The 13,081-nt window shown below is 53.3% G+C and overlaps 1 protein-coding gene across 8 annotated transcripts in view; it reads left to right on the top strand.

Moving 5' to 3' along the window:
- Positions 1 to 13,081, top strand: part of RBFOX3 (RNA binding fox-1 homolog 3) — a 293,920-nt gene that overhangs the window by 76,535 nt on the left and 204,304 nt on the right. For 4 of the 8 annotated variants that reach the window (XM_067547199.1, XM_067547192.1, XM_067547197.1 and 1 more), the window contains exon 2: positions 924 to 1,028. The exons of the other annotated variants lie outside the window; for them this stretch is intronic. The gene's annotated coding sequence lies outside the window, so the exon portion shown is untranslated. The remainder of the gene's footprint in view (positions 1 to 923; positions 1,029 to 13,081) is intronic. 8 annotated transcript variants of the gene reach the window in all.

Genomic DNA, 13,081 nt, shown 5'->3' with positions numbered 1-13,081 from the left:
CAAACCTGTCGCGGTCGATGTGGGACGAAGCTGCAGCCTTTCCAAGGAGGTTTTGCGGAGCTGGGAGTGGGAAGGCAGCGGTTATAAAAATTTTATGCCTTTTTCTGATGTTCACAGCACATCAGAGAATTCCCCAAACGCTGCACGGTGTGATGCCCCCCCCTGGATCCACCTTGAGCGTGCCAGCCGTACCCTACAAAGGGGGGGGCTGCCTTGGCACCTGCACTCCTGGGGCTGGCTGAGTTAGGGGTAGGGCACCGCTTCTCCCTTTCAGACCTGGAGGCTGAGCCAGAGATGTTAACGCAGGGAACGTCGCACCCCCAGCCGCATGCGAGCCTGTGCTCGGAATGAAACGTCTGCTGTGAACTTGCTTTGTGCCTGGGGATGGCAGGGCAGGGGTGAAATGTGCTTCTCAGGGTTGTCTATGTGATGGGGCTGTCTAGGGTATCGTGTCTCTTCCCTTTCACCAGAGTGGCCACAGGTGCCAGGTGCCCCTGACTTTCCCATTCACGGGGCGCGGGGTGGAGGGTTCCTGGGTTCTTGATGCTGCTCTGGAGCCAGTGGTGAGTGGCCAGGGCTGCGGCAGGAGGGACCTGTGGTTTACATGTGGATCTTCAGAGATGCAAGCTCAAAGATGGTGCTGGTCAGCGGGTGTTCGGTCCAGGATCTCGGGGATGGAAGTGTCCCTGGGGAGATGGGGCAGTTGCAGGCCAATGCAAGTGGGATTCTGAGCTGTTTGCTACCCATGAGGCACTCGGATTCTAATAATAATAAGAGACTTAATTAAGTCTGTGTTGCCACATGGAAACTGTGCCATTTAAAAACAACTGAGCTTTCCTGCCATCTGCATCGTCCTGTCCTTCCTTAGTAATAAGGACACTTGGGTGGGACCAGGAGCTGGAGTTTGCCTCTCTTTCTTTCAGGTTCAGAAGTTGCCACGGAGACTCTGAGGGCCAGCAAAGCTCGTGAATTAACCGTACTAGGCCCAGGTCCACAGTGCCCTCAGTGAGAGCTGCCATTTCTTGGAGGTAAGAGTCTTCTGCTGAGTGGAATGGGCAGAGCGGGAGGCTGGGTGTTCTGCAGCTGGGACGTGAGATTTCACTCTCCAGGTGCGGGGGTGTGTGCACACGCATGCTGGGCTCCCCTTGGAACTCTTACACAAGTCGTACAGTAAAGGGGGGAGCGCATGCACGTGTTTGTGCAGGTGCCCAGGTTCCAGCCCCTTGTGAAGGGAGCTGGAGAGTGGGAACCTTTAGGGGAAAGGCTGCAGGAAGGATCCGGCCCCACGAGACCGTGTTCGGTCCTGGTGGAGGCATGAGGACACACCCGCGTGGCACGTACTCTGCTGGCTGTTGCCTCCCCAGCTGTGCAGCACAGGTGCAGTGTCAGAGTTGGGGCGGGCAGTTTCCTCAGCCTGGGGAGACGCTTTGTTCCGAGTACAGGCCTGCATTTTCACTGGAAAATCTTACTGAGGGAAATGAGGCATTTCCCAGGCGCGTGCACACACCACTACTCAAACACCTCTGCACCATCACGCACAATTGTGCGTGTGGAATCGCATACACAGCACAAAACTAACCTTCTACGCCTGTGCCCCCTGTGAGAGCCACTCTCTGTTCCCTTTGGCGTAGCTCCTCCCTTTCCCTGTGTGTCTGTGTTGGTATATGCGTGGCCCGTTCTCACCGGAGTGTCTGCGTCTCCCCCCCTCCCCCTCTTCATTCATCTCCCTCGCCAGTTCATTCCTCAGTTACAGCGGCTCAGCTGCACCAGTTTAACTAGATTGATTTAAATTCACACCTTAGAGTACACGAGTGCTAGGGTAACGCTACACTAGTGTCTGCCCTAGACAAGTCCTCAGCGTCCTTCCAAGTGCAGCAGCCTCGTGGGAAGGTAGTGGTGTGGCCAAGCAGAGCGAGGCTTCCCCCTCCTGTCTGGGTTTGAGCAGGACTGCTGATGGAGCCAGGCCAGGTGGGACAATCTCTGGAGGTCATGTGACTGGCAGCACTGAGGTCCTCGGCTGGCGGCAGATGGAAAAGACGCATAAGGGCCAACAAAGGGTTTTCTGTCCATTTTCATTGTCTCTTGAGGGGAGCAGAATTGGTCGCCCCTCCCCTCTGCCACCAGTTGCAAAGACTTGTTTCACAGGTCCACTCGTGAGTGCGGACTGTGGAGGCTGAGCCTGTGCCCAGCGTTGGGCCGGGTTTCCAAAACTCTAAGTTGTTTGCTGTGCGCTACCTATTGCACATGCAAGAGGACATTTTTGCTCTGCTCTTTCTGTTTGTACATGCAAAGCATGCATCCAGGTTTGGAAATGTGGCCTTTCCTTCCAGGCTCTGCTCTGGAGAGCTGGCTATAAGGACCCCTTAGCTGCTGACATGGCTGTGTCTGCAGTGCCCCCCCATCCAAAAAAAGCGTTTGCTTGGAGCTAGCCATATTGCTGTAAAATCCTAGCAGAGACAAGGCACTGTAGTTTTTATCTTGATGTAGCTAGTTGCAGCCAACCCCAGGTGTGTTTTTAAAAAAAAAAAAAAAAAGTCTAGTGTAGCCATATCCTTAAGGGACAAAGCCAGACCCGCTGGCTCTGTTCCATCACAGCTGTGGAACCTTTTGGCAGCCGAAGTTGGTGCTTCCTTTTGTTTTGGGAGGGGGCAACAGCTTGGCCCTCTCCAGCTAGCCTGCTGCTGTGTGTCCAAGGAGCTAGAGGCTCAGCAGGCTGGTATTGTGCCTCTCTGCCTTGCAGTGGCTTCTTTTGCACGTGAGTTTCTCTGTTCTTTTGTCACGCCCAAATGCATGCGCTGAAATCCTAAAATAAGGAACGAGGTTTTGAGAATCTTCATCCCTCTGCTGGGGGCAGAGGCCATCCTGAGAGAAGGATTAAGGCGAAGCCTTGCCTCTGAAGAGGCAGCAGAGGCGTATTTCCCTAGCTGCATTCATCGGTTTGAAGGGAGAGATGGAAGCTGAGTGGTGTGTATCACCTTGAAGCTTTTTTGTCTTTTAAAAAACTTTGGGTGGGTGACATTGCTCATAAAAGTGAGATTCTGATCACGCTGGCTACAAGCAGGTGTAGTGTGGGCAGGCATTACCATGCAAGCTTCCCACACGCAGCTCTGCCAGTGTGCCTCGGTCCAGAACAGCAGCACGCTGTTATTCCAGCCCTAGCCCCCACTCTGTACTCTGCCAACACACTTCAGTCCTCTCTTGGAGCTCCACTAACTATTGCAGTCCCAGGACACCCCACGCAGCTCCGCTGATGCACCTCAGTCCTAGCCTGTAGCATCCCCTGTTCTTGCAGGCATGAGCGTTTCCTGAGCAGAGGCTGCCAATCATTCTGAACCGTACCAAAGAGTGGAGGTGGTTTCAGTCATTTGGGCAAAAGGGGTCGGCTGAGCTCACCAGACTTGCATCCCCTGGGGGTGGAAGCCTAGATCATGGACCCTCAGACTTTTTCACTGAGGGAGCACATCGTAGGGCTGGTCTGCACACCAACTGACCCCACAGTAGTGGAATGGATTTGAGTTTGCACCACATGGTGTCTCAGTGCCAGTCTCTGTGTGATCACTCTTGGCGCAGTACATAGATCTCACGTTGATTTAGCTTCTGTTGTTTTTACCCACTTCAGCCGTATTGAAATAGATCCCTTTCCCCAAAATCAGTCAGTGCTTGAGCTGTTTTGGTTCCAGTTGGTGTGCAGGGCAGCCTTTGATTGAGAGCGTCTCATGGGCATCTCCTCTCCCAGTGGCTATCCAATGGAACCCACCTGCTCTCCAGTTTACAGTCCCATAATATCCCTGGGGAAGGATTTGATGTGCCTTTAGCTTCTCTTAATGTGATTTAGGCTGGGTATTCACTGCAACAATAGGTGTATGTCCACAGAGAGTTAGCTCTCTCCTGTGGAGACAAGGAACAGGTGGTTGTTAACTTTGACTAGCTACATGGAGGTAACACCCCAGGTGGGAAATAGAGGGTTGATCTCAACTACACTGAGGTAAAAACAACCCATGCCTGGGCTTGTCTGGTTTTACATTGGCAGCTACCTCATGGTAAAAACACTTTCCCTGTTCTTGTGGTGAAGATGTAGCATTAGTGGCTGGAAATGAGGAGGAGCCAGCCACGTGGGCCCATCAGGCCTTCATGGTCACAGACGGGGGCAGCCTCTGGGCTAGAGCATTACACTCCGTTACTCTCCAAACCCATAGCATCTCCCCACCCACGTTTTGTCTGTCTTGTTTCCTCACTGTCCTTAAATTTCCTCTCATGGTGGGAGAAGGGGGCTTGTTCTCACTTAGGCCTTTCAAGAGGGCATTGGATTCCAAACGACACACTTCAAAGGAGGGATGCTGGGGGCTTTGCATGAGGGTTGGTTTGATGGGGGAGGAAGTGGGGAAGAGACCTGGATCAAAGAGAGAATACAGCGTAACTTAGCTTCTGCAAATACGCTCTCTGTCGTCCTTAAATCTGATGGAACACCACCCCCTACCCCCCGGGAAGAAAGCGCGTCTTAAAGGAAGGCTTGAAGATCAGTGATGAAAAAACATCTGAAAGGGGAGCCCTCGAGGGGCTTTGTTCCAGCGAGTGGGAGTGCTAGATCCGCTTATACATGAAAGGCTGTGCAGCTCCATCCCCAGAGTGGCTGGTGAGGCTGCAGAGAGGAGGAGGAGGGGAAGGAGGAAGGTGTGTGTGGATGCAAAGAGAGGTCATCCTGGGCATGACTGCCAAAGGGACTACCCCATCCCCCCGAGCTCCTCCCCCTTCTTCAAGAAAATAAATTAGGTCACGCTTGAAAGTCAGTTTCTTGGCTGTGGATTTAATTGAGCTTTTCCAGGCTAGTTATCATATAATACATTCCAGGAGATTTATAGAAAACATGCCCAGGGAGGCTTAGCTGCTATGTACCAAGATTTGTGTCTATTTCCTACCCTAGTGCAACTTCAGCGAACACCCAGTGTTCCCAGGGTGGCGGAGGAAGCTGAGCTGGCAGACAGGATAGCTGGCAGCTGCCCTCCCTCTTCTGACCTGCCAGCCTTTAAGGGTGTAATCCAAAGAAATGCTGCTGCTAGTGCACAACTCACTGGCGAGAACAGCCAGTGACGTGTGCTTGCAGCCCAGACCTCCTTCAACAGGGGCAGTGTCTTCTCCTCACACAGCCCCATCCAGAGTCACTGAACCAAAGTGCTGGGCCCCAAGGTGCTGTCTGCTCAAGGGCACGTGCTGCAATGGAATAATCAGCCAGCCCCATGCCCTGGGGTGAAATTTAATAGTGCAAGGTCTTGCACTTGGGGGCTAATAACAAGAATTTCTGCTATAAACTGTGGGCTTGGAAACAACAGAGAAGGAGAACAACCTGGGTGTATTAGTTGATCACAGGATGACTGATGCAGCTGTGAGAAAGGTAAATGGGATCCTAGGATGTATCCGGCACGGTATTTCCAGTGCAGATAGGGAAGTATTAATGCCCTTGTACGAGGCACTGGCAAGATCTCATCTGGAACACTGTGCACGTCTGGTGACTCCAGTTCAAGAAAGATGAATTCAAGCTGGGACAGGTGCAGAGAGAGGCTGCTAGGATGGTCGGGGGAGTGGAGAGCTGATCTGACCAGAGAAGAGCCTGGCTTGTTCAGCCTAGCAAAGTGAGGGCTGAGAGGGGATCGGATTGCTCTCTATAAATACGATGGGTAAACGCCCGGGAGGGAGAAGAGCTATTGAAGCTAAAGGACAATGTTGGCAGAAGAACACATGGGCCATGAATACATTTAGGCTGGAAGGTAGAAGACCATTTCTAATCATTAGTGAAGGGAGGTTCTGGATCAGCCTCCTAATAGGAGAAGTATTTGGGGTGCAAACAACCTAACTAGTTTGAAGAAGGAGCTTGATAAATTATGAATGGGATTTTGTTGTGGGGTTGTCTGCCATAGCAGAGGACTGGACTCAACCCAGGAGGTCCCTTCCAGTCTTATGTGCCTCTGTTGTCTGCAAGTTAAATCTTAGGGTGTTCTGGAGCTGACAGTACCAGTTATGCTAACTGGTGTTGCGCTGAGGGAGCATGCACTAATAATGATTATACTTGACACTTAGCAAGCCCCTGAGAATCTCAAGATGCTTTGCAAAGATGGCTGAGCATCATCCCCGTATTACAGATTTGGAAACTGAGGCTCAGCGAGACTAAGATCACACAGCAAGTCTGTGGCAAACCTGGACTAGAACCCAACAAATCTCTTCCAACTTCATAACCTGGTAGTGAAACCCTGAGCCCTTTTATTGCAACAAATGTCCTTGTCCCCAGCTCCCCAGCAGTGACGTGTTGCTACCCATAAATCATCCGAGAGTGACTGGGCACCCTTGGCCCATCCATCACTTGTCATCCTGTGTGTGCGTGAGGTAAAACATTTAAACCAGAGCCCTTCGCGGGGTGACCACCATGTAAAAGTGGATTGAGCAGGAGTGGGGCATTCTCTGTGTCAGCAGCAATGTGCATCCCAAAGCCCTGTGCTAAATGCCATTGGGGAGAGGTCCAGTGCTACAGGGATGTTACTGATGGAGTGATGGAGAAGGGCATGTTCTGGACACAAAGGAGCCTTTTCCAGAAAGTTAGGTTGGAGGAGGGGTCCAGTCAGGCCCTCGATGGAAACTGGCTCACAGCTTAGCAACAACCCATCCAAAATGCAAAGCTCCTAACGAAGGCTAAGATTTAGTCAGGTATTTTTAGTAAAAGTCATGGACAGGTCATGGGCAATAATAAAAAATTCACGGCCCATGACCTGTCCATGACTTCTACTATGAATACCCCTGACTAAATCTTAGCTGCTCCTGGGGTGCCGCTGCCTTGGGGGGCCCCTGATCTGGCAGCGGGGGCTGGCAGTCCCTGGCCACCTGCTGCTCCAAGGCTCCTGGGGGCCGCTTCCGGGACCACTGCTCAGGCTACCCCCAGGACCTGGGGCGAGCCACGAGGGCAGCCCTGAAGTGAGCCACACCAGCTGCTGCAGCTGCTGAAGTCATGGAATCTGTTGCTTCCCCGACCTCAGTGACAGACTCTCAGCCTTTTATCATAGCTACCTTCAGAGGGGCAAAATGTCCAGTTAGTCAGTGGCAGCCGTGAGATGTGCGCTCGCTCTGTGCTGGGATGGTGATTGGAAATGGTTGGAGGGTTGGAGTTGTCTTTAAGGCTATTGTGATGTTTTTTAAAGCAATGGAACTTCAGCCATTGGCTAAGAGTGCAGGTGTATCCCCCCAGGGACCTGAGTGTCTCTTCCCCTGCTCATGGGTGCTGTGCTGGCTCCTTCTGGAAGCACAAGAGATGGAGCGGTCAGAAAAGCTGTCTGCTTCTGTCCCAAGTTGTCTTTGCTGAACTCAGGGCTCAGGCTCCAAGTGTCTCTTTGCAAAGGGGCAAAAGAGAGAATTAAACTAGCTCATTTTTTTGGCTGGTGATTTACGATGTTTGTAATGTGATGGCAGATATATGGCTGGGAGAGTACCAGCTCGGCACAGAGGGCGCTGCCAGCCACACTCCCTGCGTGCTCTCACTGCTAAAGCCGCCCAATTAGTGTCTATTAGTCACTCGGTGTGTTAAAGCATTAAGGACAATTAAGGGTGAGAAGAGTTTCCAGATGTAGCATTAAGCACTAGAGCTGGGAGCTGGTGGCTCTGCTGGCTGCTCCCATATGGAAACAATCTCACACAGCACAACAGGAGTCACCGGTGGGACCACGAAGACAAGCTGGGGTGCTAGTGCAGGCTCCATGGCCTGGGAATATTCAGGAACCACAGTCCTGTGCAGGACACAGAGTTGGGAGAATCCCACTGCCCAAGCACCCGGTCCCACAGGTCTCTTGGGTTGTGTTCCTGCCTCTGATACGAATTCCCTGTGTCCTTGACAAATCACTTTCCCTCTGTATAAAGTGGGGATAATGATGCCGAGATCATGGGATGAGAAGTGCTAGGAGAACTGATTATTCGCTGCTCAGGAAGACTAGACAGTACTCCTGGTTCTCTCATCAGAAGGTACATGTCACAGCTGTGATAGCACATGACATAGTAGGGCTTTTGGGGAGATGTTGAAAATTGCTGACTAGCCACCCATCCCATTGACTTTAAATGGGATGTGTGCTCCTAAATCCATTAGGCTCCCTTGAAAAACTCCCCTCAATAAGATTGCAAATAAACCAAAGTCATATGCTTATTTATTGGCTGAGTTATCTCTGATGTCACAGTCTGCCATCCCTTTGTTCAGAACTGGCTTGAAATCAAATGGTTAGTGTAGAAGAACCTAAAACAGCTCAGCCTGCAAGCTTTTTTCCTGGCCAGGAGAACAGGAGTGGTAGGGTATGTGGCCACTAGTGGCCATGTGGGTGCAAATGGGGCAAAGAGGTGGCAGGTGCATAGGCTTGTTAAAAATGGATTTCTTGTTGTGATGTCCTTGGAATATTTACACGGCAACCCAGGACAGCGAGTGTGGCTTAATAACCATATCAGGGTGCAGGTGACTGCAGCTCCCCATACATATCCCACTTCTCTGGCCTGCCCGGTAATGTGTTTCTCTGCTTGTGGGGAATGCTGAGCCAGCATGGCCAGAGAGGCTGCTCCGGCAGTTTCTGGGAAGGGTCAGGATGTCATTGGAGCTCACGGTGGGCCTTGCTTTGGGTTTGAGTTCTGAATAACGTGTAGCGAGGGCATGATGTCTGGGGTAAATCCTGCCCCCTCTCTGTGGCACTAAAGGGCCTTTTCACTATGGTGTGTGCAGGGGAATAGGTGTGTGTCTCTTGGTGCGTTTCAGAGCTGCGGGAGGGACAGGGCAGAGACAGTGTCCCCACTGCTACGCTGCAGATGAGGCTGTGCAGGAGGCTGGAGAGTGGTAGCTACAGGGCACTGTTTCACTCAGATCTTGGGGGGGCCATTCCTCCCTCCCCAGCACGGCTCATGAGCAGGCTGTTCTTGGGAGCCAGGATTTTGGCTTATGTGAATGTATTTTTTCTTTGGCAACGTCTAGAGCTTGTGGCAAGATCTAAAGGATGGGACGGAACAAGATGCTTGCCCTCCCCTCTTGGCCGGGCAGCATTTCCCAGCACCCATCTGGCCTGAGCATTCCTTTTTTCAGAGGCAGCCTCTCTGCATCACAGCAGTGAAACACTTTTCCCATGGGTGTTATTTCTTAACCAGATGTGCTTCCTCTTCGGCAAGGGTGAGTGTAGGGAGCGCATGTTGATGTGAATGAGGCAGTCTCCCCAACACTGCAGTAGGTCTGGACTGCCTCTGTGGGCTGCTGTACCTTGCAGCAGCTGTGCACCCCTGGGGGTATGTCTACATTGCAGCGTAAGCCCGGGCTCAAGCCTAATCCCCCTTGCACCTACACTGCAACTGCACTAACCAAGGGCTCGCATCCAGGGTCCCGGGACCCTCCAGCCCTGCAGGGTCCGAGCTCAAGTTAAGCTGGGACCAGAGTCCTATTGCTTTGCAGTGAAGATGTAACCCTGCTTGACTCAGGTCCCGGGAACCAGCTGGAATATCCCACAATTCCATGGGACAACTTCCCTAGTCCTCTCTATCCCAACAATCTCCTGTCCTCTCTATTGGAAACAGAAGCCACGCCCATTTGCAAACAGCAGCAGCTCAGGTCAGCGTTAAGCGTGCTATCAGAGAGCCTCCTGAGTTTGCAGTGGAGAGTGAACCCAGCAAGCCTTTTGCAAAATGAGCTGCTTCCTGGGAATGCGCAAAGCGGGCAGTAAAGTTTTCCCACAGTCCTAGGACTAGAGCAGCCACATTTGTGGGGGGAGTAGTGCAAGGGATTCTGGGATATGGTTATTTTGACTCAGGTCTGCATACTGCAGGGTGGATGCCAGAGCCCTAGGTTAAAGTATGAGTTAGAAGAATCTTAACCTAGGGTTAAAATACAGTGTAGATGCTCAAGCCCAGGGTTCCCCAGCACAGGTCAGCTAACGCGAGTCCTACTAACCCTGAGCTTACATTGCAGTGTAGACACACCCTGAGATCCTCTCTGCTCCCTGAGCCTGTGCTCAATGTGCATCCCCTTTGTTTGATGGCCATGGACTTTGTTCCATGACCTTTTGGGGTGGAGGCCCCTGTGTTTCTCCTTTGCCTGGAAGCAGCAGAGACTGGAGTGGCAGCTCTCTGGGCTCTTGGGGATAGAGCGAGGATGGGAGATGGTGCACTCCAGTTCATGAGCACAGGGAGCAGCGCCTGCCATGTTCTGGGGCCAGAGCACGGTTGTTTCTGGGAGCCTTCCCACTGTGTAATCGGGGTTATGAGCTAGGAGAGTGATCTCAGCACACCATAGTGTCAGAGGGCTGCATAGGGAGTTGCAGATTGGCCAGAGGATGTTGTAGCAACTCCAGGCTCACTTGCTGTCTTGGTGCTAAGATCCGCAGCTCTCCCCAGTCCAGACCACGCTATTGTGTAACTGCAGTTGGACTGACTTTGTGCTGGCTGCCTCTAGAACGGGGGTGGAGGTGGAACAATTCTCTTTCTCGCTCCCTAGGGGTGCGGCATGCATCGCGCGGACAGATGGTTTTTGAGTGACCTTGGAGCACTGAGTGATTCCCTCGGTTGCTGAGTAATGGTTGGAGCAGCAGGAAGCAGCGGGGCTACAACCTGCTCCTGCCGGTGGGAGTTATTCAGGAAGCCAGGACTGAGGAGGGCTGTGGGGTGAGCAGGGGAAGGAGCCAGAGACCAGTAACCGTTATGTAATGGTTACAAGGAAATGAATGATATCCTGTGATTACCTGCCTCCCCCCACATGATATAGCCCTATAAAGAGAGCCAGACAGTGTGCGTGCACTTCGGGTCTCCTCTGAAATGTCTTGAGAGCTCCCAAACATTCTCCACTGCTTCCCCAGCCTGTGGGGCACTCTCTCTCTCTCTCGGGAGAAGTTCTGCGCCAGACGGGCGTTCTCCAAAGGCCAGAGATGGTGCTGCTGCAGTTTGTATGATTGGTCAAGACTTCACCGTGGCAAGTGACCTCATTGAATGGGATTCTCCAGGGGGTGCGGCTGGCTGAGTTGGAAGCCCCAGGTGGAGGGAGCGATGAGGAGGTAAGTTCAGGTTGCCAGCTGCAAGCACTGGCAGGACATGGTGCTAGAAGGGCTGGGCCCATCTCTCCTTGTCTCGCTGGAGTCAGAGGAGCAGGTCTGAGAGTCAGGTGGGCAGAGCCAGTCTCTACATCGGTTGTGAAGATTTTTATCCATCTATAATTTCATTTTCTTAGAAAAGCACTGGTGTGATACCAGGTGGAGGGCCCTGGAGAGCCGGTACACCTACCTGGCCTGTCCCCAGAGCAGGACAGGCCTGGCCATGGCTGGACAAGCTCCCCACACTGCTCCCTGCCATGCCGGTTGGCCCTGCACTGGGTGGAGATGGGAGCGCTGGGCTCTCTGCTGAGATGGCAGGCTAATGCTAATGGTGCCGGTGCCTTTGGTGACAAGGATCCTGGTGTGCTGGGAACTGGAATGAGATCCCTACTTGCTTCGTGCTCAACAGGAGAACCCGGCTCTCAGATAGCAGCACTTCGTCCGCCCAAGTAATGTAGATGGGTTGAATTCCCAGTGCCACGCAGGGCTACGAAGGTTACCCTCATCTCCCACTTGTCGAGCGCCAGCAGCACACTGGGGACAGGCAGTAGCTAGCGTGAGGAGCCCAGCCACCTTGTAAGCTGCTGCTCTGAGCGGTGCGGGACTCCTTTGGAAGGCACTTCTCTCCCGGGGGTTACTGTGGCCGGCCGGGGACGCTGGGGGGCACGCACGCCTGGCTAGGGAGTTCCAGGTGACATGGAAAGAGCAGGAGTTAGAGAGAGAGCGTGCTGAGCTCCCGTGCTGGCCCAGCTGCTCGGGTGGGGTGCTGCGGCAGGTGGAACGTTGACTCCCGAAGCTTCCATGGCAGTTGGAAGTGGCAGTTGGTCAGGGCGCGGGGGGAGGGGAACCAGTTTGGGCCCAGTTTGGGGGCAGGCTGGAGCGCCCCCTCCAGGGGCAGAGAGACGAGGGCGGATGCCCCGGGGAAGGCAGGACGAACCAGAGGGCCTGTGAGAGAGAGCCCTGGCCTTTGGGAAATGCATGTGGGGCCCCAGAGCCTGCCAGAGGAGGTAGGGGGTTTCCCCCAGCAGCCTCTCAGCGCTTGCAAAGGGGGGGGTTACCCTTGCATCCCTCCCATGGGGACTGGAGCGATTCCTTCCCCCAGGAATAGAGGGATTTGCTCCTGGAAATGCAGGTGAAGTGAGAGGGGCAGCTGTGCAGCCGTCGCTGCCGTCCATGTGCAGTGCAGCCGACGCCGGGTCGGGGGCCGAGCAGGGCTGGGGAACGGGCCACGTCTCACTCGCCCGGTGTACTCGGTCAGTGGCGTTACCAAGGAGAGAACGGGAATGACTGGGATCTGTCACGTGTGCCAGCTGTCTTCATGAACCCCTCTTGAGGAGCGGAAACTGCATTGCGTTGTTTTCCTGCTTGAAAAGAGGGTGTGCCATGGGTACCGCCCCTGCCCTGCCGCCTTTGCAGACTGAAAACTCAGCAGCAGGGCTGGCTCCATGTGTTAAGGTACGTCTGAAGAGCGCGGTGGGAGGATGCCTACCCTGCGGGGTGGGAGGGTCCCAGAGGCCAGGCTGCAGCCCAAATCCAGAAGTCTACACAGCAAAGAAAGAGCCGGCTGGCTGGGGGAGCCGCTGTGTAGACAGACCCTAGAAGTCTCATAGAGGAAGTGGATTTTGTCCCCAAGATTCAGATTTTTTTTTTTTTTAAACTAAATTGTTGATCGCCTTGGGCTGGAGTTTGTGACACCAGGTAAACCAGGACCTGCGGGGTCTCCACAATCAAATGCAGCTAGAAAACTGAGATTATCAAATGGTACAAGTGGATTGAACTCACTAACCTCCCTCTGGGACATGCACACGTATGCCTGCGCAAGAGCGCACTAAGTCTGGCAACAGCAAGTGCTGCTCAAAGGCATGAAGGGGGTGGGGTGGGAATATTCCAGGTTAGCGTTGGTTTGATCAGCTATTAGTGTGTGATACCCTGTCCTAGGCAAATGCAGAGCATGCTTCTAGTGCATATTTGAAGCTGGTGGAGTCCCCTTTCAGCTCCAGATGAAA

The sequence above is a fragment of the Emydura macquarii genome, unplaced genomic scaffold (genome assembly GCF_026122565.2).
Source record: "Emydura macquarii macquarii isolate MOO-44397 ecotype Brisbane River unplaced genomic scaffold, CSIRO-AGI_Emac_v2 contig_1230, whole genome shotgun sequence".
In the NCBI taxonomy this organism is placed as follows: Eukaryota; Metazoa; Chordata; order Testudines; family Chelidae; genus Emydura; species Emydura macquarii.
Note: the sequence above shows the minus strand (reverse complement) of the source record. Positions and strands in the feature narration are given on the sequence as shown.